The following is a 23,769-nucleotide window of genomic DNA, read 5'->3' on the forward strand; positions in this document are numbered from 1 at the left end:
TGCCTGCCTGCGACCTTCCCTGCCACATATCTCTGCCTGCCTGCCTGCCACCCTCCCTGCCACACATCTCTCTACTCACCGTCTCCAACCCAGGAGACTGCCTGCCTGCCACACATCTCTGCCTGCCTGCCACCTTCCCTGCCACACATCTCTGCCTGCCTGCCACACATCTCTGCCTGCCTGCCACCTTCCCTGCCACACATCTCTGCCTGCCTGCCTGCCACCCTCCCTGCCACACATCTCTGCCTGCCTGCCACCTTCCCTGCCACACATCTCTGCCTGCCTGCCACCCTCCCTGCCACACATCTCTGCCTGCCTGCCACTCTCTCTGCCACACATCTCTGCCTGCCTGCCACCTTCCCTGCCACACATCTCTGCCTGCCTGCCACACATCTCTGCCTGCCTGCCACCTTCCCTGCCACACATCTCTGCCTGCCTGCCACCTTCCCTGCCACACATCTCTGCCTGCCTGCCACTCTCCCTGCCACACATCTCGGCCTGCCTGCCACACATCTCTGCCTGCCTGCACACATCTCTCTACTCACTGTCTCCAACCCAGGAGACTGCCTGCCTGCCTACCACATTTGAGCACTACTGTATCCTCTCTGAAATATTCTGCTCTCTCTCTGAAACCACTAGCCATGCCATAGGTGTGTGAGACATTAAGCCACAAACACCTCAAGGCAGCATCAATGCCTTAATCAATACCAATACAGTGTAGACAGTAGTGGTCCATCGAATGTAGCCTAACTGTAATCAAAATATCGTGATTAAATCAGTCAATTCACTAGGGGAGGTTTCATTTGTTGGCATGGCAATCAGTAGTCTTGGCGTGTACTAATGAAAATACAACCTGTATTGGTGTTCAACATGAATCAGCAAGCAGGATTGATTGACTGTAGGAACTGAAATAGACTAGAGCCCAAGCTGCCGGATGTACAACATTCACAATGCTGCGGGGGCTAACCTTGGGGACCTATAGATGTTAGTCAGATACATTCAATAGCAAAACCAGGAGACGCTGTGTCAGCAACACTGAAAAAATACTGAACAAAAATAGAAACGCTACATGTAAAGTGTTGGTCCCATGTTTCATGAGCTGAAATAAAAGATCCCAGAAATGTTCATATGCACAAAAAGCTTATTTCCCTCAAATGTTGTGCACAAATTTGTTTACATCCCTGTTAGTGAGCATTTCCCCTTTGCCAAGATAATCCATCCACCTGACAGGTGTGGCATATCAAGAAGCTGATTAAACAGCATGATCATTGCACAGGTGCTGGGGACAATAAAAGGTCACTCTAAAATGTGCAATTTTGTCACAACACAATGCCACAGATGTCTCAAGTTTTGAGGGAGCGTGCAATTGGCATGCTGACTGCAGGAATATCCACCAGAGCTGTTGCCAGAGAATTGAATGCTATTTCTCTACCATAAGCCGCCTCCAACGTCATTTTAGAGAATTTGGCAGTACGTCCAACCGGCCTCACAACCGCAGACCACGTGTAACCACACCAGCCCAGGGCCTCCACATCCGGCTTCTTCACCTGCGGGATCGTCTGAGGGACCGGGGTGCTGAGGAGTATTTCTGTCTGTAATAAAGCCCGTTTGTGGGGAAAAACACATTTTGATTGGCTGGGCCTATGTCCTCCCAGGCCCACCCATGGCTGTGCCCCTGCCCAGTCATGGGAAATCCATAGATAAGGGCCTAATGAATTTATTTAAATTTACTGATTTCCTTATATGAACTGTAACTCAGCAAAATCTTTGAAATTGTTGCATGTTGCCTTTATATTTTTGTTCAGTATATTTCCACTTTTTATCTCCTCGTTATTCATGAACTGATCTGCTATCTGTATAATCATCAACTCGATTTTGCCAAATATAGGAGATATTCTGTCATTCGTTGAAGGATGATATCTAGCAAGCTTAGCAACTTTGGTCATTTGACATTTGTTTGACTGTCGTTACCAAGTTTGTACGATTTGACAGCACTGCGCTCGGTGTGTCCTGAGAGTGCTCTGTGTCCAGATAGCCTACTGCTGAAATGCACTAATAAATTGAGGAACATGATAACACTCAGAATTTATGAACGGCCTGTTTCACAATTCACAATGTCATTGGTGATCAAAGATAGTTATTCTATCATTATTAAATATCAGTTTCATTAACTCTAAAATCTTTACATAGTGGTGCAGCCAATCTGACAAGGTGGTGCAACACCCCTCTAATTTGGGGAGAAACCTGGCATCGTGACCATATCTTGGTTTTAAAAGGCATTAAATGGGCATTTTCCGATTCAAATTATTAATTATTCCCGGTATTGAAATTGGCCGATTTTCGGGAAAATATTCATCCCTAAATTTCATGTTTTATTAGTCGTATGGGATACGCATGGTATACATTGTCCAACTGTTTCTGAGCCTATTGGTATCAAACCTGTTCCGATACCATCTGCCCAACGGTAAGGAAGAGAACAGCTCGTGGCTGGTGTGTGGGGTCCTTGATGATGCTGCAGGACTTTCTCAGGCACCACTTCCAGTAGATGTCCTAGATGGGTGGGAGCACGGTCCCAGTGATGTACTGGGCTGTCTTCACCATCCGCTGGAGGGGCCCCCGGTCCCAGTGATGTACTGGTCTATCTTCACCACCTGCTGGAGGGCCTAGGTCCCAGTGATGTACTGGTCCATCTTCACCACCCACTGGAGGGCCTGGTGGTCGCCGATGGAGCAATTCACGTACCAGGTCATTATGTAACCAGTCAGGAAGCTCTCGATGGTGCAACGGTAGGTGAGGGTGGTGACCAGACCCAGGGCTCTGAACTTGGTGTCAAGCTTGGAGGGAATGATAGTGTTGAATGCTGAACTGTAGTCAATGAACAGCATTCTCGCATAGGTGTTCCTCTTGTCCAGATGTGTTACGGCCATGTGAATAGCATCTTCAGTGGATACAAAGTAGTCTCCTTTAAATCTTCATATTTGGTTGCGTTGTCAACCAAACACAATGCAGGTTACTGTAACAATAAACGTCTACTTATGTAATCATAGAAAGCATGCAAATGTTGCAGGGCTGTGGAGACAATTCCTATAATAATCTATGCAAAATCTCAAATGGCATTGACCACTGGCACCATGTACTTAAATAGTCTCAATTACAATCCAGGTCATTTGGTTCTGCTAGTAGATGAAGCACAGTGATAACACATTAAGTTGCTGTAGAAATAAACAACATCTAAATATTTGAACTTTGCTGTGCTTTTAAATGGTTGAAACCGCAGAGATGTTACATTTAGGTGACAACTAAACCTAAAATCTGACACATTACTTTTTCACTGGAATATTGTTGTGTTTTTAGATGGTTGAAAGCACAGTGACAATACATTGGGAATGTAACACATTTTTGACTGTCTTTTTTGAGTGGGTGAAAATAGGTTGTAATCTCATTGATCAACGTAATCAACCAAATACTACCCACGTTGAAATGACGTGGCGTGACCAGTGGGTCAAGTCTATTATAAGAAATGTATAAGCACTGTATTGTACAAACTGCATCAGCCATCTTTTATCAACAGACATGTCAAACATATAGGACCAGCAGATCTGAAAATGATCGCTGTTGGGTTTGGAACTGACACATCAAATGACAAGTCTAATCTGACATAGAACTGCTACAGTAAGACTGTAAAAACACACGTGGATATCAAGAGTGCTATTAGTCTGGAGGTGTGTGTGTTAACAGCACTCTCCCTCTCGGTCTTTCATTCCTCCTGACAGACGTTTCGAGTGAACACCCTCTCATGTGGTACTGTAGCAGCTCTCCATTGTAGCCAGCACGGAAGCACGGATGTTCCTGTACAGATAGATTCACTATCCCATAGGCTAAGTCATCAAGCACAGCCCATGCAGAGATTTAAGCAGAAATAAGAAATTGAACCCCCCCTCTTGTTAAAAGCTAATCAATGTTTAATTAGCCACTGTCTTTGTCCAGGCTAATGATCTATTAAATAATGTAAACAAGGACTATTAATCAGCCACACTACAGTATGTGGGGAGATATACCTGTTGGTAAAGTCATTATCACGTCTGCTGTGTCTGACTGATAGAGCTGCTGTCTTCATCTTACAGAGAAAGAGAGACCTTCCTGACAGACAGCAGTGAGTCTCTTGAGGAGATGAAGTTGACACCAGTGTGTCTTCAGTGGAATTCAATGAGGCCAGGCAGGCAGCTCAGTCTGTCCTATGAGAGATCAACTGCCCAGCACAGTTAGCCCAACACACACACTGTGGATGGTCGGGGTGTGGGAGCCCAGACACACACACTGTGGATGGACGGGGTGTGGGAGCCCAGACACACACACTGTGGATGGACGGGGTGTGGGAGCCCAGACACACACACTGTGGATGGACGGGGTGTGGGAGCCCAGACACACACACTGTGGATGGTCGGGGTGTGGGAGCCCAGACACACACACTGTGGATGGACGGGGTGTGGGAGCCCAGACACACACACCAACAAGCACGAACACGAACCAGCCAGCAGACACTCCGACTCCCTGAGGAGGAGGACAATGAGGAGGAAGAGGTGCTGGTGGTTGTGGGAGGAATTTAATTAAGATATGTCTGTGTAAGGGATCTATCAGAAGAGTGGAATGAAATGGTCAACTGTATAGACTATGTGTGTGTGTCTGTGTACAAGTGTGCATAGTTCTAATATAGAGTATTAATTATTTCCCCATGACAGGAATCAGGCAGGAGGAAACACACCGTACCGTGCAGCACTCCACACTGCCAGAGCACATAGCTAAATAACAAAAACATCCTGTCAGAGCAGCAGGGGGACTCTCCTCTTTCCTCCTCATTACGAGCTGTTCAACAGAACAAAAGCATGTCGTGCATGACACATTACATACTGTATGCTCTGTGCACCTGCTTGCTGCCTGCCACCTGCCTGCCTGCCATCCTCCCATCCTGCTGCCTGCTTCCTGCTCGCTGCGTGACTCTACGTAAACCTCCTGCATATCAGTTTACAGGCAGCACTAAGCCACTACAGCTTCATCCTCCCACCACTACAACACAGCACAGATTGCAAAACAAATCCAACCTATATATTATGCTACAGAATGAAATTAGTGGGACATATAGTAAAAGCGGTAGGTACCATCAGAGCAAACATGACGGACACAAAGAAATAAGTAAGTTACTCACTCTGTGTCAGCTGTATGCAGTCTTTCTCCCAGATAAATATATCAGAGACCAGTCAAGAAGCAGATGGCTAAGACTCGACTCTCTCTCTCTCTTCTCGTCTGATCACTCAGTCTCAACTCTCTCTCTCTGACTGTTACACACCTGCTGGACAAGCGGAGCCTCTCTGGGCTGTCACACCAACTTCTGCGCTGGTAGGCTGGCCCTCTTTTTCCTCCCTTTCTAGCTCTCTCTCTCTAGATCTCTCATTCATTCGTTCTCTCTCTCAAAACTCTTGTGTTGGCGCTCTCCTCCTATCTCCCTCCCTTCCTCCCTCTGTGGCACGGTGCCCCTCCCCCGCACATGCTTGGACTGGGAGAAAGCGAGAGAGAGAGCGGGAGAGGGAGAAAGAGTGAAGCCTGCCGCTCTGCTCTGAGAGGCTGGGCTGGGCAGGGCTGTTTGATGGAGGTTTGTTCTCTTCTCCTCTGCGTTCATTACACCTCACCTTAATTAAACAACATGCCTCCCTAGCCAGGAACGGTTGCTCTGGCAACCAAATCAGTTACACACGAGAGAATATATCTGCCCTTCCCCCGACACATGGACAGACACGCAAAAAACACACGCAAGCACACACACACAGGCATGTGCACACACACGCACGCATGCCACACACACACACACACACACCACTATATTGAGTGTGGGTTTATGATGATTCTATCATTAGTTTTCCAGTAAGAGAGAATCATTTTGATTGAGAGGATAAAAGCAGAGGAGCATTTCATGACTAATACCAGAGAAGCAGTGATTACACTCCTGCAATAAAAAGGAAAAGCTCATATTTCATCCATTACTGGAACGTCTCCTGAGTCCTCCTGCCACATTCAGCTTCTAACAGACTTAATGTCCCTGGCGATGTTCTCTTCATCTAAAGCATATGTTTGTTTGTCCCCTCAGGTACGTAGAAACAGTAAGTGGACTTGCCTTTACTAAAACATGTGCTCTGGAGCATAGTCATACAGTACAATTCATCCTACTAGTGGTGTTTGCTATGCCAGGAGAGATTACAAGGGATTATAGAACAGTCTTTATATTTGTGTATTGTGATAATCATCTGCAATTCATGTGTGAGGTGAATTGTTTTAATTCTCTTCCCTTGAAAAGGTGGTGTTAACATGTGAACTAAAAATGTAATACATGTCAAAATGTAGTTTCACATTAAATTGACATCTATTTCACGTTTGAAAATGTGATTTTCACATGTCAAACTGCAAATTTCACATATGTCCTTCTCTCCTCGTCTTTTTCTCAAAACCCATTGTATGAGAAAGCCATGCCCTCTGGGCACAGACGTCAATTCAGCGTCTATTCAACGTTGGTTCAATGTCATTTCATTGAAATGACGTAGAAACAATGTTGATTCAACCAGTGTGTGCCCAGTGGGTAGGTCCCTCCCTTCTGACCTTCTCCAATGGGTTTTGAGAAGGAGGCAATGAGAGAGGGTCTTACGTCGATGGACTCCTCCCTTTCTCTCCCTCGCTTGCTCCCCATCTTTCCCTCTAACACCTGCTGTCCTGTCCCACTGTGTTTCTGTTTTCATTCCAGATTGACTGATCTTCGATTCTCTTTGCTTTTTTGAGCTGTTCTTGCCATAATATGGACTTGGTCTTTTACCAAATAGGGCTATCTTCTGTATACCACCCCTACCTTGGCACACAACTGATAGGCTCAAATGCATTAAGAAGGAAATAAATTCCACAAATGAACTTTTAACAAGGCACACCTGTTAATTGAAATGCATTCCAGGTGACTGCCTCATGAAGCTGGTTGAGAGAATGCTACTGTGAAAAATCTAAAATATATTTAGATTTGTTTAACACTTTTTTGGATACTATATGATTCCATTTGTTATTTCATAGTTTTGATGTCTTCACTATTATTCTACAATGTAGAAAATATTCAAACTAAAGAAAAACCCTTCAATGAGTAAGTGTGTCCAAACTTTTGACTGGTACTGTATATATATACTGCTCAAAAAAATAAAGGGAACACTTAAACAACACATCCTAGATGTGAATGAAAGAAATAATCTTATTAAATACTTTTTTCTTAGTTGAATGTGCTGACAACAAAATCACACAAAAATAATCAATGGAAATCCAATTTATCAACCCATGGAGGTCTGGATTTGGAGTCACACTCAAAATTAAAGTGGAAAACCACACTACAGGCTGATCCAACTTTGATGTAATGTCCTTAAAACAAGTCAAAATGAGGCTCAGTAGTGTGTGTGGCCTCCACGTGCCTGTATGACCTCCCTACAACGCCTGGGCATGCTCCTGATGAGGTGGCGGATGGTCTCCTGAGGGATCTCCTCCCAGACCTGGACTAAAGCATCCGCCAACTCTTGGACAGTCTGTGGTGCAACGTGGCGTTGGTGGATGGAGCGAGACATGATGTCCCAGATGTGCTCAATTGGATTCAGGCCTGGGGAACGGACGGGCCAGTCCATAGCATCAATGCCTTCCTCTTGCAGGAACTGCTGACACACTCCAGCCACATGAGGTCTAGCATTGTCTTGCATTAGGAGAAACCCAGGGCCAACCGCACCAGCATATGGTCTCACAAGGGGTCTGAGGATCTCATCTCGGTACCTAATGGCAGTCAGGCTACCTCTGGCGAGCACATGGAGGGCTGTGCGGCCCCCCAAAGAAATGCCACCCCACACCATGACTGACCCACCGCCTAACCGGTCATGCTGGAGGATGTTGCAGGCAGCAGAACGTTCTCCACGGCGTCTCCAGACTTTGTCACGTCTGTCACGTGCTCAGTGTGAACCTGCTTTCATCTGTGAAGAGCACAGGGCGCCAGTGGCGAATTTGCCAATCTTGGTGTTCTCTGGCAAATGCCAAACGTCCTGCACGGTGTTGGGCTGTAAGCACAACCCCCACCTGTGGACGTCGGGCCCTCATACCACCCTCATGGAGTCTGTTTCTGACCGTTTGAGCAGACACATGCACATTTGTGGCCTGCTGGAGGTCATTTTGCAGGGCTCTGGCAGTGCTTCTCCTGCTCCTCCTTGCACAAAGGTGGAGGTAGCGGTCCTGCTGCTGGATTTTTGCCCTCCTACGGCCTCCTCCACGTCTCCTGATGTACTGGCCTGTCTCCTGGTAGCGCCTCCATGCTCTGGACACTACGCTGACAGACACAGCAAATCTTCTTGCCACAGCTCGCATTGATGTGCCATCCTGGATGAGCTGCACTACCTGAGCCACTTGTGTGGGTTGTAGACTCCGTCTCATGCTACCACTAGAGTGAAAGCACCGCCAGCATTCAAAAGTGACCAAAACATCAGCCAGGAAGCATAGGAACTGAGAAGTGGTCTGTGGTCCCCACCTGCAGAACCACTCCTTTATTGGGGGTGTCCTGCTAATTCCCTATAATTTCCACCTGTTGTCTATTCCATTTGCACAACAGCATGTGAAATGTATTGTCAATCAGTGTTGCTTCCTAAGTGGACAGTTTGATTTCACAGAAGTGTGATTGACTTGGAGTTACATTGTGTTGTTTAAGTGTTCCCTTTATTTTTTTGAGCAGTGTATATACTTTTTTACGCACCAAACAATTAAGGCAACAGGGATCTTGATCCAGGAGGGGATTGAATGTCTCTTCTGTAACCAAGAAGCTTGATCTTGAAATCTAGCCACTAAGCTAGTAAGTTAGCGAACCAAATGCATAGCTGGAGCCCTGAGCTGGATATCATTTATTTGACACATCTTAGATTATCTAATAGTTATACTTCACTTATAGTTAGTTATAAGCAGCAGCGTAGTACGGCAGCCCCAGCGAGACAGGGGTGCCCCCAACCCCCAAAATGTTGGGAACAGTATTGAAAATCATACAGTTGGTATTTGAAAATACCCCGGTATACGGTATATCGCCCAAGCCAGAGACGAGCTGGTGGGGCTCTGCTGTGACCACCAGTAATATAGTGTAGAGAGGAGCTGGTGGGGCGCTGCTGTGACCACCAGTAATATAGTGTAGAGAGGAGCTGGTGGGGCTCTGCTGTGACCACCAGTAATATAGTGTAGAGAGGAGCTGGTGGGGCTCTGCTGTGACCACCAGTAATATAGTGTAGAGAGGAGCTTGTGGGGCCCTGCTGTGACCACCAGTAATATAGTGTAGTGAGGAGCTGGGGGGCTCTGCTGTGACCACCAGTAATATAGTGTAGAGAGGAGCTGGTGGGGCTCTGCTGTGACCACCAGTAATACAGTGTAGTGAGGAGCTGGTGGGGCTCTGCTGTGACCACCAGTAATATACTGTAGTGAGGAGCTGGTGGGGCTCTGCTGTGACCACCGGTAATATAGTGTAGTGAGGAGCTGGTGGGGCTCTGCTGTGACCACCAGTAATATAGTGTAGTGAGGAGCTGCTGGAGCTCTGCTGTGACCACCAGTAATATAGTGTAGTGAGGAGCTGCTGGAGCTCTGCTGTGACCACCAGTAATATAGTGTAGTGAGGAGCTGCTGGAGCTCTGCTGTGACCACCAGTAATATAGTGTAGTGAGGAGCTGCTGGAGCTCTGCTGTGACCACCAGTAATATAGTGTAGATAGGAGCTGGTGGGGCTCTGCTGTGACCACCAGTAATATAGTGTAGAGAGGAGCTGTTGGGGCTCTGCTGTGACCACCAGTAATATAGTGTAGAGAGGAGCTGGTGGGGCTCTGCTGTGACCACCAGTAATATAGTGTAGTGAGGAGCTGGTGAAGCTCTGCTGTGACCACCAGTAATATAGTGTAGAGAGGAGCTGGTGGGGCTCTGCTGTGACCACCAGTAATATAGTGTAGTGAGGAGCTGGTGGGGCTCTGCTGTGACCACCAGTAATATAGTTTAGTGAGGAGCTGGTGGGGCTCTGCTGTGACCACCAGTAATATAATGTAGTGAGGAGCTGGTGGGGCTCTGCTGTGACCACCAGTAATATAGTTTAGTGAGGAGCTGGTGGGGCTCTGCTGTGACCACCAGTAATATAGTGTAGTGAGGAGCTGGTGGGGCTCTGCTGTGACCACCAGTAATATAGTGTAGTGAGGAGCTGGTGGGGCTTTGCTGTGACCACCAGTAATATAGTGTAGTGAGGAGCTGGTGGGGCTCTGCTGTGACCACTACATTTCATGTGTGTCAATATATGAGCTGAAGGGAAAAAGACAGAAACCAAACCATTATGCTTACTTCTGGCTTTCCCCTCTCATTTACTGGTGTGTCAGAGAGAGGCAGAGACCAGCGTTTGCGTGGATGGATGGAGAGGAGAGCAGAGCTGTCCAGGGTGTAATCTGTGAGATCTGGATGGCTGGGTGATTGCTTGTGACCATCAGTTGACCCCAGAGCACAGCCTGCCCGGGGTTTACGAACCCATCACAGATACATCACATCCCATGGGATCTGAGGCATGGACAACATCCCACTATTAGGCTGCGTAGGGCTCAATCTCTCTCAGCTCCTCATTTCTCATAGAACGCTGAACCAGCTCCTTCAAACAAGCATGCTAATCACCACAAGCTTACCTGAGATGAAAAGTATCAGCAAAAATAGAAATTTCTCACAGGAAAAACGGGATACATTTGACCACTTCAAGCTTTGATAAAACTGAAGGAATGAAAGGCCAGCTGCTATCTACATCTGATGTGTTCAATGTGATCTATCAAAGTTGATAGAGGAGGAGCTGGTGATATGTTGATATGGCTCTGCCTCGGATACCTGGCGGTATTAATGACTGTTGATATGGCTCTGCCTCGGATACTTGGCGGTATTATTGACTGTTGATATGGCTCTGCCTCGGATACCTGGCGGTATTATTGACTGTTGATATGGCTCTGACTCGGATACCTGGCGGTATTAATGACTGTTGATATGGCTCTGCCTCGGATACCTGGCGGTATTATTGACTGTTGATATGGCTCTGACTCAGATACCTGGCGGTATTAATGACTGTTGATATGGCTCTGCCTCGGATACCTGGCGGTATTATTGACTGTTGATATGGCTCTGCCTCGGATACCTGGCGGTATTATTGACTGTTGATATGGCTCTGCCTCGGATACTTGGCGGTATTATTGACTGTTGATATGGCTCTGCCTCGGATACCTGGCGGTATTAATGACTGTTGATATGGCTCTGCCTCGGATACCTGGCGGTATTAATGACTGTTGATATGGCTCTGCCTCGGATACCTGGCGGTATTAATGACTGTTGATATGGCTCTGCCTCGGATACCTGGCGGTATTATTGACTGTTGGTATGGCTCTGCCTCGGATACCTGGCGGTATTATTGACTGTTGGTATGGCTCTGCCTCGGATACCTGGCGGTATTATTGACTGTTGATATGGCTCTGCCTCGGATACCTGGCGGTATTATTGACTGTTGATATGGCTCTGACTCGGATACCTGGCGGTATTATTGACTGTTGATATGGCTCTGCCTCGGATACTTGGCGGTATTATTGACTGTTGATATGGCTCTGCCTCGGATACTTGGCGGTATTATTAACTGTTGATATGGCTCTGACTCAGAAACCTGGCGGTATTATTGACTGTTGATATGGCTCTGACTCAGATACCTGGCGGTATCACTGACTGTTGATTAGGGGGTTGAGAGGCCTGTCCTCTCCCCAGCATCCTTCCCCTCCTCCTTCCACCTACTCTCCATTGGATAGCCCAGCCTACAAGGCAACACGCTCCAGCATCACTGTAGGAGGGATAGCCCAGCCTACAAGGCAACACGCTCCAGCATCACTGTAGGAGGGATAGCCCAGCCTACGCAAGGCAACACGCTCCAGCATCACTGTAGGAGGGATAGCCCAGCCTACAAGGCAACACGCTCCAGCATCACTGTAGGAGGGATAGCCCAGCCTACAAGGCAACACGCTCCAGCATCACTGTAGGAGGGATAGCCCAGCCTACGCAAGGCAACACGCTCCAGCATCACTGTAGGAGGGATAGCCCAGCCTACGCATGGCAACACGCTCCAGCATCACTGTAGGAGGGATAGCCCAGGCTACGCAAGGCAACACGCTCCAGCATCACTGTAGGAGGGATAGCCCAGCCTACGCAAGGCAACACGCTCCAGCATCACTGTAGGAGGGATAGCCCAGCCTACAAGGCAACACGCTCCAGCATCACTGTAGGAGGGATAGCCCAGCCTACAAGGCAACACGCTCCAGCATCACTGTAGGAGGGATAGCCCAGCCTACGCAAGGCAACACGCTCCAGCATCACTGTAGGAGGGATAGCCCAGCCTACGCATGGCAACACGCTCCAGCATCACTGTAGGAGGGATAGCCCAGGCTACGCAAGGCAACACGCTCCAGCATCACTGTAGGAGGGATAGCCCAGCCTACGCAAGGCAACACGCTCCAGCATCACTGTAGGAGGGATAGCCCAGCCTACGCAAGGCAACACGCTCCAGCATCACTGTAGGAGGGATAGCCCAGCCTACGCAAGGCAACACGCTCCAGCATCACTGTAGGAGGGATAGCCCAGCCTACAAGGCAACACGCTCCAGCATCACTGTAGGAGGAATTGGACCAACCATTGGCCGGCCCACCCAATGCGATCTAGCATCACTAACTAACTCCTTCCACTCTCTCTGGGTCAACAAGCATTTCAATCAAACACCAACAACTTGAAAAAAACTTGTTGATATTTAACATGAGGAGGAAATAAACCTGTTGCTTTTAAATATAGCAAGCAGATGTTGCGTGTGTCCTCCTTCGTGTCTTTCTTTATAAATCTAGCCTCTTGCTTAAAAAATGAACATGGGCTGGCTTACATGTCGTATTTGCGCCTACAGTACATGCTAATTTCATTTCCAAACAACATTCATACAGTAGCATTATGATGGATGTAAAATGTTAAGGAAGTGTTCTACTTTTGCCTACATGTTCAGTAAACATGTTCTTTCTGCAACACTCCCAGTGTCTCTGTCAGTCCCCATGTCCCCCCCCCCATTCCCTCTAACACATTAACATCATGGCAGATGTTGCAGTAGGCCTCTGGCTTAATAAGGCGTATGTGGCAGGGGGTTCTAACGATCACGGATTACAAACAGAAAGCCAGTCACGTCGCAGACACCAACGCCACCCTACCAGACGAGCTAAACACTTTTTTTTATCACACTTTGAGCATAACGACTGAGCTGCCGAGGAGAGCCCCGGAGGACAACGAGGGCTGCGTGTTTACAGTCTCCAAGGAGGATGTAAGTAAGTCATTCAAAAGTATTAACTCTCGCAAGGCTTCCGGCCCAGACGACATCCCTAGTCACGCCCTCTGAGCATGAGCAGACCAGAAAGCTGTTGTGTTTTCTAACATTTCCAATCTCTCTCTAGCTCAGGCCACCTGCTTCAAGATGTCCACTATCATCCCCGTGCCTAAGAAAAGGAAAGGAACTGAATGACTCCTGAACCGTAGCACTCACTTTGGTCATCATGAAGTGCTTCGAGAGGCTAGTCAAAGACTGCATTACCTCCTCCACACAGAGGCACCCCCTCAACAGACATATAGCCTGTTTCCACCCCAATGAACATGTGTCATGCTGAATAGCCACCACTACTCCTACCCCTCTAACCTAATCTATGTTCCAAACAGGTCACATCCCATCATGCTGTCCAGCTCTTAGATTAGATTATTTCTTATTGTTGTTGCATTGTCCAGAAGGAACATGGAAGTATGTGTTTAGTTGGACGGTGTATACCATGTGTATCCTGCACATACCATTAATAAAACTAGAAACTTTCTCTGCCCTGCGCTGGTCTGACCTGGCTGCCACCAGTCACTCTTGGCCTGTCCTGGTCTGTCCTCTAACAGCCACAGACAGGAGCAGAGCATGTGTTGTGAATTAACACATAAATAAAGCCTGCTGGACTAAGATCCACCTGCTCCCCTCAGGGGCCCTTGAAATGTCCATCTCAGCCCTAAGGCCTTGTGATGGAGCTGGCCCAAATGGGCACAATTTCAAATGGATGGGAGAGCGATTGTCCCTGAGGAAAAAAGCAATTCCTTTTAAGCAGTGCTTTAGACAGGCTAATGTGATGCATCACTGTCTCCTCTCTGTCTCTGTGTGTGTGTGTGTATCCGTGCGCGCATGTGTGCGAGTGGTGTGGGGGACAGTGTTCATTTTGGCACTCTTTTAGATTTAGTCTAGTCGTAGACATTTTGACAAAACAATTAAGTCTTAGTCAAATTTCTGTCATTTGAATACTGATTTTAGTTTGTCAAAATTACAAAAACAGTGGGCCATTTTAGTCAACTAAATGCCCTTTCATTTTAGTCACATCATATTTGCATTACCTCATTAACCAATAGTAAACAGAAATCACTGACTGCCATGTGCACAAACGTACATAACCTTGTCCTACCAACATATTGTTCTGCATACCACCCTATTCTCTTCCCAACAGCAGAAATATGACAAACATCTATAAGAGTAGTATGGGTTTCACAGCATCATCGCCATCGTTATCAATGTTGTCATCAACGTTCCACAGATGCCGCAGCCACATTGGTGTCCAAACTAGAATGGGCTAATGACTTTGAACGAGAGCGAATGACTGTTTCGCTCAGTGATGTAGTCGAGACACTAAACCTCGAGTCCGAATCGAGTGCCAAATCCCCTGTACTCGAGTCCGAGTTCCCTATGTTCAAGTTCAAGTCCGAGTCACCAATAGTCGAGTCACAAGTCCCTATGGCTGAATTCCCAGTGCTCGAGTCCTGGTCCAAGGCTACTGGTAATGTTACCAGGGTCACGTTCAGTTGCAGATAGAAATTACATGAACAGAGCCGCCATTATTTCTTATTATATGTCAGAGAGGCATATTTGTTCTACATAGCATATTTCTATCTGAATGTTCCAAAATGTTGTGCCCCGCTGAACGCACCCTGAGTTGGTAGCTATATGTAGCTAATGAAGTAACACGACTGAAAAGGTGTAGCCTAAACAAAAGGTTTAACGGTATGGTCCGCAAGTAGCCTAGTTTTAGAATGGCCCGCGATATGCGGCCTGTCAATGAACTTCACAAAGAAAAAAATGTAGCGCCGTTATTACGGGTCCTATCTTTTGAAAGGTAAGGGTTAGAATCAATCTGTTTTCTCTGAGGAAAACAGGGAGGCTTGGCTACAGAACCTGGCTATGCAATGCAGTGGGGAAAGTGGGAGGGTTGAGCGAGACTACAAATTCAAAGACAGATTACTTTTCTATACTCAAGGGAGAGAAAAACATGTAGACTGTTGTTTTACTATTAAACTCAATACTGTGGGCCAGAGCGGAACCTGTCTGCCCACACTCTTCTTCTTCTTCTTCTTCTTCTTCTTCGGAATTCAGTTGGCGGATTGCAGCCAACTTTCAGGTGCATATACTGCCACCTACTGTACTGGAGTGTGAGGCCAGTCACCGCCTACCTACATGAAATGATCTTCATTAGTCCTGTTCCTCTATGAAAGTGAAATATAGCCCCAGACACCACCACTTACACTCATTAAAAACCCACTACCCCATTCCACTACTTTGCACCATGCCAACAGCCTGGGAGGACAGGAACCACCACTCAACACACCCTGTAACTCTTCTGAAGTCAAATCTTGTATACCCAAATAGTTCTCTGCAGCTGCCACCACAACATATATTTTCTGTGATTTACGATATATTTTCTGTGATCTCTGCAGTACGGATGATAACCACTACTATGAACGCTAAGAAGCCAACCTTGATGAAGCATAAATCACTCATTGGCTTATCCCTCTGTGCTGGCACCAATCTACTACTCACTGGAATCCTCTCAGGATCCTGCACCCTTGACTCATCCTCCTCCACTTGCTTCAATGCCTCAGCATACAGCACTTTCTGCACTACTTTGACTCTGGCCACTCAATCTGTCTCTTTAGCACCGGACACTTCCGATCCTCAGCAACATGGACACCCCTACAGTTAACAAACACAACTTTATCCACCAAAACTTGACTATCCTTCCATGCCCTCCTGCACACTTACCACATCTCCTTCCTACACACTGCGACACGACCATAAACGTTGCACCTGTTTTTTTCTGGGTCTGTTTAGTCAGTTATAGTCTTGTCAATTGCCTCTGAGAAATAGGTGTTTGACAAATATTTTTGTCACTTTTTTGTTGAGGAAATTAACACAAGCATCACATCCCAAGAGTAGTCTTTGGAAAATCCTTTTTCCTCCAAACATTACTATTCAAGTACTTCTCGGCATGGGTGTAATGGTATTCCTCTCTGTGTGCGTTTTTCCTGCACGGAGCCATGCATCACACACTCCAGCACACACGTCCTATCCCATCCACTCAGAGCAATGTGACACACAGGTCACCTCTGGGCAAATATGATGAATTGCATATCCTACTAAAAGTGCCCAATTGTCAACATTCTCCTCTGGCATCGCAGTGTGTTTTAAGACCATATCTCTCCTTCAAAATGAAATCTACCTGCAGCCTTAAGAGGCACCAAATAATGGAAATATTGGACAGCAGTCAAAAAAGCAGATTAGTCTGACTCAGAGATTCTTAATGGGTTCCTCAACAAAAGTCATTTGGTGAAGGACCATTTGGCACAACATTCAAAGATAAGAAAACAGTTCTCGGAGTTGTTTCTTAACCCTTATCGAGAATTGAAGTGTTTGGCTGCCATGGCAAACAAACCACAGTCTGGAAACCTTGAAGCATGACTTTTCAAAAAATGGGGACATTTGTAACGCATGACACAATGACAGAACGGCAGAATCTATTTGAAGTAATACACTACATGACCAGAAGTATGTGGACATCTGGGCGATTAAGCCTTGCCTGGCTCGCAGTTTGCGTTCCAATTCATCCCAAAGGTGTTCGATAGGGTTGAGGTCAGGGCCAGTTCTTCCACACCGATCTTGACATAGACCTCGCTTTGTGCACAGGGGCATTGTCATGCTGAAACAGGAAAGGGCCTTCCCCAAACTGTTGCCACACAGTTGGAAGCACAGAATTGTCTAGATTGTCATTGTATGTTGTAGCGTTAAGATTTCCCTTCTCTGCAACTAAGGGGCCTAGCCCGAACCCTGTTAAACAGCCCCAGACCATTATTCCTCCTCCACCAAACTTTACAGTTGGCACTATGCATTCAAGTAGGTAGCATTCTCCAGGCATCCTCCAAACCCAGATTCGTCCGTTGGACTGCCGGATGGTGAAGCGTGATTCATCACTCCAGAAAACGTGTTTCTACTGCTCCAGAGTCCAATGGCCGCGAGCTTAACACCACCCCAGCTGACGTTTGGCATTGCGCATGGTGATCTTAGGCCATAGAAACCCATTTCATGAAGCTCTCGATGAGCTTCATGCTGACATTGCTTCCAAAGGCAGTTTGGAACTCGGTAGTGAGTGTTGCAACCGAGGACAGATGTTTTTTATGCACTAAGCACTTCAGCGGTCCTGTTCTGTGAGCTTGTGTGGCCTACCAATTTGCGGCTGAGCCGTTGCTGCTCCTAGACGTTTCCACATCACAATAACAGCACTTACAGTTGACTGGGGCAGCTCTAGCAGGGCAAACATTTGACTAACTGACCTGTTGGAAAGGTGACATTCTCACTCTAAAAATGAGGGGTTCAACAAGGGTTCTTCTAAAATCCTCAGAGTTCTTCGAAGAACCTTAGGGTTCTTGGCACTGAAAATGGCCCCCAAAAGGTTCTTCCAAGAACCCCATAGGAGGTGGGGTTCAACGAGGACCCTCCTTAGTTGGTGGGGGGTTCTTGCAGGAACCTAACTGCCCAACTGAAACATTTGGATTTGAATTTGAAAGGACAGCAGGTGCAGGCACTTAACTGTAAAAATGTAAAGATCTCAATTTAAGGTAAGGTTTGTCCCTTGTATGATCTAAATTCATATTGTTTTACGATGATACTCTTTCTTTTCATGTTTGTGCAAATCTTTCTAAAACAGAAAATGGACGCAATTCAATGGATATCAATCAAAGAGGTAAGAATATGTGGGCTATAAGAATATGTTGAATGCTAGCTGTATTGGGTGCAGATGACTGAACTGACAAGGAGGCATACATATGTAAATTGGTATTGGTATGTTATGCAGATAACATTTACCATCATCCTTCCTTACCTCGTCAATGAATATCCCATAGGCCTCTACATTATGGACAAGGTATGTGTATGAAAACCATTATCAAAACAGTTTTTTTTCATTCACATTCACCACAAAAAACAAGGTATGAATACTGTTGTGTGCATTTTTTGTTAATCATCTGTCTAATTACTATTTTTGGGATTCACAGACTTCACCCTCCCTACACCTCTGATGAATATAACAGGAAATCTGTTCGATAACCATGCACTGCAAAATCATTCTGGCTATGGATACGGAGAACATCAACACATTAACATCAACATGGCAGAGGATAAACCCACTGGACTTGGGGCTCTGCTGCGAGTTTACCTCATATTTGTATTTTTCTTTGCCAAAAATCATAATAAACACTGGCAACTAAAATATGGTGTTATTGTTATGCAACAAGTGCTCAGCATATGTGGAAACTCCTTCAAGGACTGTTGGAAAAAGATTCCTAATGAAGCTGGTTGAGCGAATGCCAAGAGTGTGCAAAGCTGTCATCAAGGCAAAGGGTGGCTACATTGAAGAATCTCAAATACAAAATATATTTTCATTTGTTTAACACTTTTTTGGTTACATGATTCCATATGTGTTATTTCATAGTTTTGATGTCTTCACTATTATTCTACAATGTAGAAAATAGTACAAATAAAGAAAAACACTTGAATGATTAGGAGCTGTTCAAACTTTTGACTGGTATTGTATGGTGTAATATAATATAGACACAATAATAAGCACTCAACCCAATTCAAAATGGTTGCTCTTTGAATACATTGAATAACTAAGTGATTGAAGTATTCCATTTGTGAGCAAAGTGTTGTGTGACGAGACTGTGTGATAGGTACCAGCCAGCCTACATGCACCACAGGTACCAGCCAGCCTACATGCACCACATGTACCTTTACCTCCCCAAACAGCTGCCTGCATCATTAGTATACATTAAAAAGAGCAGGTGATTCTGAATAAACCACATCCTCTCCTGCAACACCTTCAGATTCTCAATCCCCACCTAGGAATGTTTTCAATCGAGAAGCTGCTGATAAATTATCAATCAAATAAACAAATAAATATGTATAGCTGCCTAGAGGTAGGTAAAAGGGTTTCTCTCTGGCAGTGGCGAGCATGACGAAGAACTGTAGGCTACACGTGTGCACTGCGGAGGCCAATCAGAGGCTTGGAAATGTGAATTGGGTCAAGTTGGAGGGTATAATGCATTTAGGTTGTAGTTTATTGAGATGCATGAATACACCACATTAAAAGGTTGATTTTATGGCTGTTTTCAAGAAGGTACTACTCATCAGTTTTTTTATTAGTATTATTGCAAATAGAAAATCTCACAATTGTGCTGGTTAGGTAAAGTTAGATCAAGCTGAATCAATGTTTTGCACGATCACATTATGGTGAAATCCTGCACGGAGCCTTCACCGCTACAACATAATGACTCATTAGCATGTTACATAACAGAACTGAATGTAATACCATAGCATAGTAGGGCTGTAACGTTACTGTTACACCAAAACACCTCATTTCTAATCAGATTTTAGGATGGTTAGCTGAAGCTGAATAGTCTCCCCCCCAATATATAATGCGCTAAACTCAACAGAGTGCACCACTAGGCAGGATACATGCTTTGATTATAACAAAATACAAGAAAGGCTAATAGTTTGTTAACACCATCTGCTCTAATTCACTCATGAAACAGTAATTCAAACAGATCTAAATGCATATTCCCATGAAACTGATTGAGATCAATCAAATGATTGGCATGGAGATGCAGTTTTGGACGTTTCACCAGTAAAACATGAAGAATTATCATTCACGATTGACAGTGATGATGACCTATTTTGAAATGATGGATGCCTAACTTGGTGTTTGAGGGTATCAAAAACAAATATGTGTGGGAATCGGCAGATGTTGCAATTGGAGGAGGCATTCATTGTATGCATAGTATATAATGATGATTCAATACGGTACATCTGGCGGTACAAACTTTGGTTGAGGAAATGATGAGGTCACAAAAACTATTTTAAAAAACGCACTCCCTCGCCTAAAGAATTTGCACAACACCACTGGTCGTAATCCCATGACTCTAGATGGAATCAAATCAAATCGTATTGGTCACATACACATGGTTAGCAGATGTTAACGCAAGTGTATAGAAATTCTTGTGCTTCTAGTTCCGACAATGCAGTAATATCTAACAAGTAATCTAACAAATTCACAACAACTACCTTATACACACAAATGTACAGGGATGAATAAGAATATGTAGACAAGATGCAGTAGATGGTATTGAATACAGTATATACATATGAGATGAGTAATGTAAACATTATTAAAGTGCCGTTATTTAAAGTGACTAGTGATACCTTTATTAAGTCCATTTATTAAAGGGGCCAGAGATTTGAGTCAGAATGTTGGCCGCAGCCTCTCTATGTTAGTGATGGCTGTTTAACAGTCTGATGGCCTTGAGATAGAAGCTGTTTTTCAGTCTCTCGGTCCCAGCTTTGATGCACCTGTACTGACCTCACCTTCTGGATGTTAGCGGGGTGAACAGGCAGTTGTTGTCCTTGATGATATTTTTGGCCTTCCTGTGACATCGGGTGCTGTAGGTGTCATGGAGGGCAGGTAGTTTGCCCCCGGTGATGCGTTGTGCAGACCTCACTACCCTCTGGAGAGCCATGCAGTTGAGGGCGGTGCAGTTGCCATACCAGGCGGTGATACAGCCCGACAGGATGCTCTCGATTGTGCATCTGTAAAAGTTTGTGAGTGTTTTAGGTGACAAGCCAAATTTCTTCAGCCTCCTGAGATTGAAGAGGCACTGTTGCGCCTTCTTCACCACGCTGTCTGTGTGGGTGGACCATTTCAGTTTGTCTGTGATGTATACGCCGAGGAACTTAAAACTTTCCACCTTCTCCACTACTGTCCCGTCGATGTGGATGGGGGGTGCTCCCTCTGCTGTTTACTGAAGTCCACAATCATCTCCTTTGTTTTGTTGACGTTGAGTGAAAGGTTGGTTTCCTGACACAACACTCCGAGTGCTCTCACCTCCTCCCTGTAGGCTCTCGTCATTGTTGGTAATCAAGCCTACCACTGTAGTGTCGTCTGCAAACTTGATGATTGAGTTGGAAGCATGCATGGCCACGCAGTCATGGGTGAACAGGGAGTACAGGAGAGGGCTGAGAATGTACCCTTATGGGGCCCCAGTGTTGAGCTACAGCGGGGTGGAGATGTTGTTTCCTACCTTCACCACCTGGGGGTGGCCCGTCAGAAAGTCCAGGACCCAGTTGCACAGGGCGGAGTCGAGACCCAGGGTCTTGAGCTTAATGATGAGTTTGGAGGGTACTATGGTGTTAATTAAATTCTGAGCTGTAATCGATGAACAGCATTCTTACATAGGTATTCCTCTTGTCCAGATGGGATAGGGCAGTGTGCAGTGTGTTGGCTATTGCATCATCATTGGACCTTTTGGGGCGGTAAGCAAATTGGATTGGGTCTAGGGTATCAGGTAGGGTGGAGGCGATATGATCCTTGACTAGTCTCTCAAAGCACTAGGCAATAGTAATTTAGTTCAGTTACCTTAGCTTTCTTTATGAACAGGAACAATGGTGGCCCTCTTGAAGCACATGGGGACAGCAGACTGGGATAGGGATTGATTGAATATGTCCGTAAACACACCAGCCAGCTGGTCTGTGCATGCTCTGAGGACGCGGCTTTGGATGCCATCTGGGCCGGCAGCCTTGCGAGGGTTAACACGTTTTAGTGTTTTACTCACGTTGGCCACGGAGAAGGAGAGCCCACAGGCTTTGTTAGCGGGCCGTGTCAGTGGCTCTGTATTGTCCTCAAAGCGAGCAAATAAGTTGTTTAATTTGTCTGGGAGCAAGACGTCGACGGGGCTAGTTTTGTTTTTGTAGTCCGTGATTGACTATAGCCCCTGCCACATGAGTCTCGTGTTTGAGCCGTTGAATTGCAACTCTACTTTGTCTCTATACTGACGCTTTGCTTGTTTGATTACCTTGCGGAGGGAATAGCTGCACTGTTTGTATTTGGTCATGTTTCCAGTCGCCTTTGCGCTTTCAGGTTTGTGCGAATGCTGCCATCAATCCACGGTTTCTGGTTAGGAAAGGTTTTAATAGTCACACTGGGTACGACATCTCTGATGCACTTGCTAATAAACTCGCTCATGACTGAGCTGGGATGTAATCCCATGACTCTGGATGTAATCCCATGACTCTGGATGTAATCCCATGACTCTGGATGTAATCCCATGACTCTGGATGTAATCCCATGACTCTGGATGTAATCCCATGACTCTGGATGTAATCCCATGACTCTGGATGTGAAGGTTGCGTGTTCAGTGGTAGAGACTTATTTGTTTTAATTGTTGGTTTTAACCCTATCTGAAACCTTAACCCTTAACCATTCTGAATGAATGCCTAAACGTAATGTTTTAAGCCTATCCCAAACCTAAACCCCTAATTTAAAAACAATTCAGCATTTTAGGTTTGGAGAAATAGAAGGATGCTGAGCAGGTTAAGCAACCCAGGATGTCAAAAACCCTTCGAAATTTGATGTTTGGATAAACGTGGATAAACGTCAGAATCTGAAGTCAAATCGGTAAAACCGTGAGATCCTGTGGGGAAACAACAACCAAGGGAAATCACCATGATGCAGAAGTGCCTTTTAAACAATAGTGGGAAACAAAAGCAGTCGCTAGCATCTCTCCGTGTTGTGGTATTATTCTGCTAGGAAACGTCATGCCTCCTATCACTGAGTGCTGTCTGTCAGTCTGTCAGTCAGATAACAATAACAATATGGGAGGATAAAACCCCTGCAGCATAGTGCTGGAAAATGGATTACATCCCAAATCCCCAGGGAGAGGCTTAAAGCTCCTCTAAACAGAAAGTAGAGTGTTAAAAGTACTGTACATGACTGATCTGACCTCAGCTCAGTGTCTGGCCTCTGTTGGCTTAAAACACCAGTTTTCCTGTATCTATCAATAGCCTTTTCACATAGAACATCCCTATGTATGTTGTTTAACCATCCACACACGTCACCAATGCTTCATCCTTAAAGTACCTTAATGTATACTGCATACCCTATAGAAAGTGTGTACCTGCTCAAAGATGGCAGCACACAAGAAAATAATATTATGGGGAAAATAGGACTGAACTGCTCGAAAGGTTAACAAATGACTTCTTCTAACATGACAAATTCAAGCCCGATATCAAATGAGAAAACGACAATGTTTTCTGTGAAGAATTACTGGTGCAGTCAAACAATCTCATCCTCCAGCCCGCTGCTTTCATCAGTACGTCTGGTGGTGATGATGATGACACTTGTTCTGGTGCTGTGTGTGACTTTGAAAAAATAATTCTAATAATGAAACCTGTCTTTGGCCTGGTGTGTCTGAGAACCAGGGGGCTAGGTTGTCTCTC

At 45.7% G+C, this 23,769-nt stretch overlaps 1 protein-coding gene across 14 annotated transcripts in view; it reads right to left on the reverse strand.

The window, feature by feature from the left end:
* The window catches only part of LOC106567251 (rap1 GTPase-activating protein 1), a 125,667-nt gene that overhangs the window by 36,466 nt on the left and 65,432 nt on the right, over positions 1–23,769 (reverse strand). For 2 of the 14 annotated variants that reach the window (XM_014136327.3, XM_014136326.3), the window contains exon 1: positions 5,204–5,518. The exons of the other annotated variants lie outside the window; for them this stretch is intronic. The gene's annotated coding sequence lies outside the window, so the exon portion shown is untranslated. Of the gene's footprint in view, positions 1–5,203; positions 5,519–23,769 lie in introns of those variants that run through there. 14 annotated transcript variants of the gene reach the window in all.

This window comes from Salmo salar, chromosome 13 (genome assembly GCF_965601325.2).
Source record: "Salmo salar chromosome 13, fSalSal1, whole genome shotgun sequence".
Lineage (NCBI taxonomy): Eukaryota > Metazoa > Chordata > Actinopteri > Salmoniformes > Salmonidae > Salmo > Salmo salar.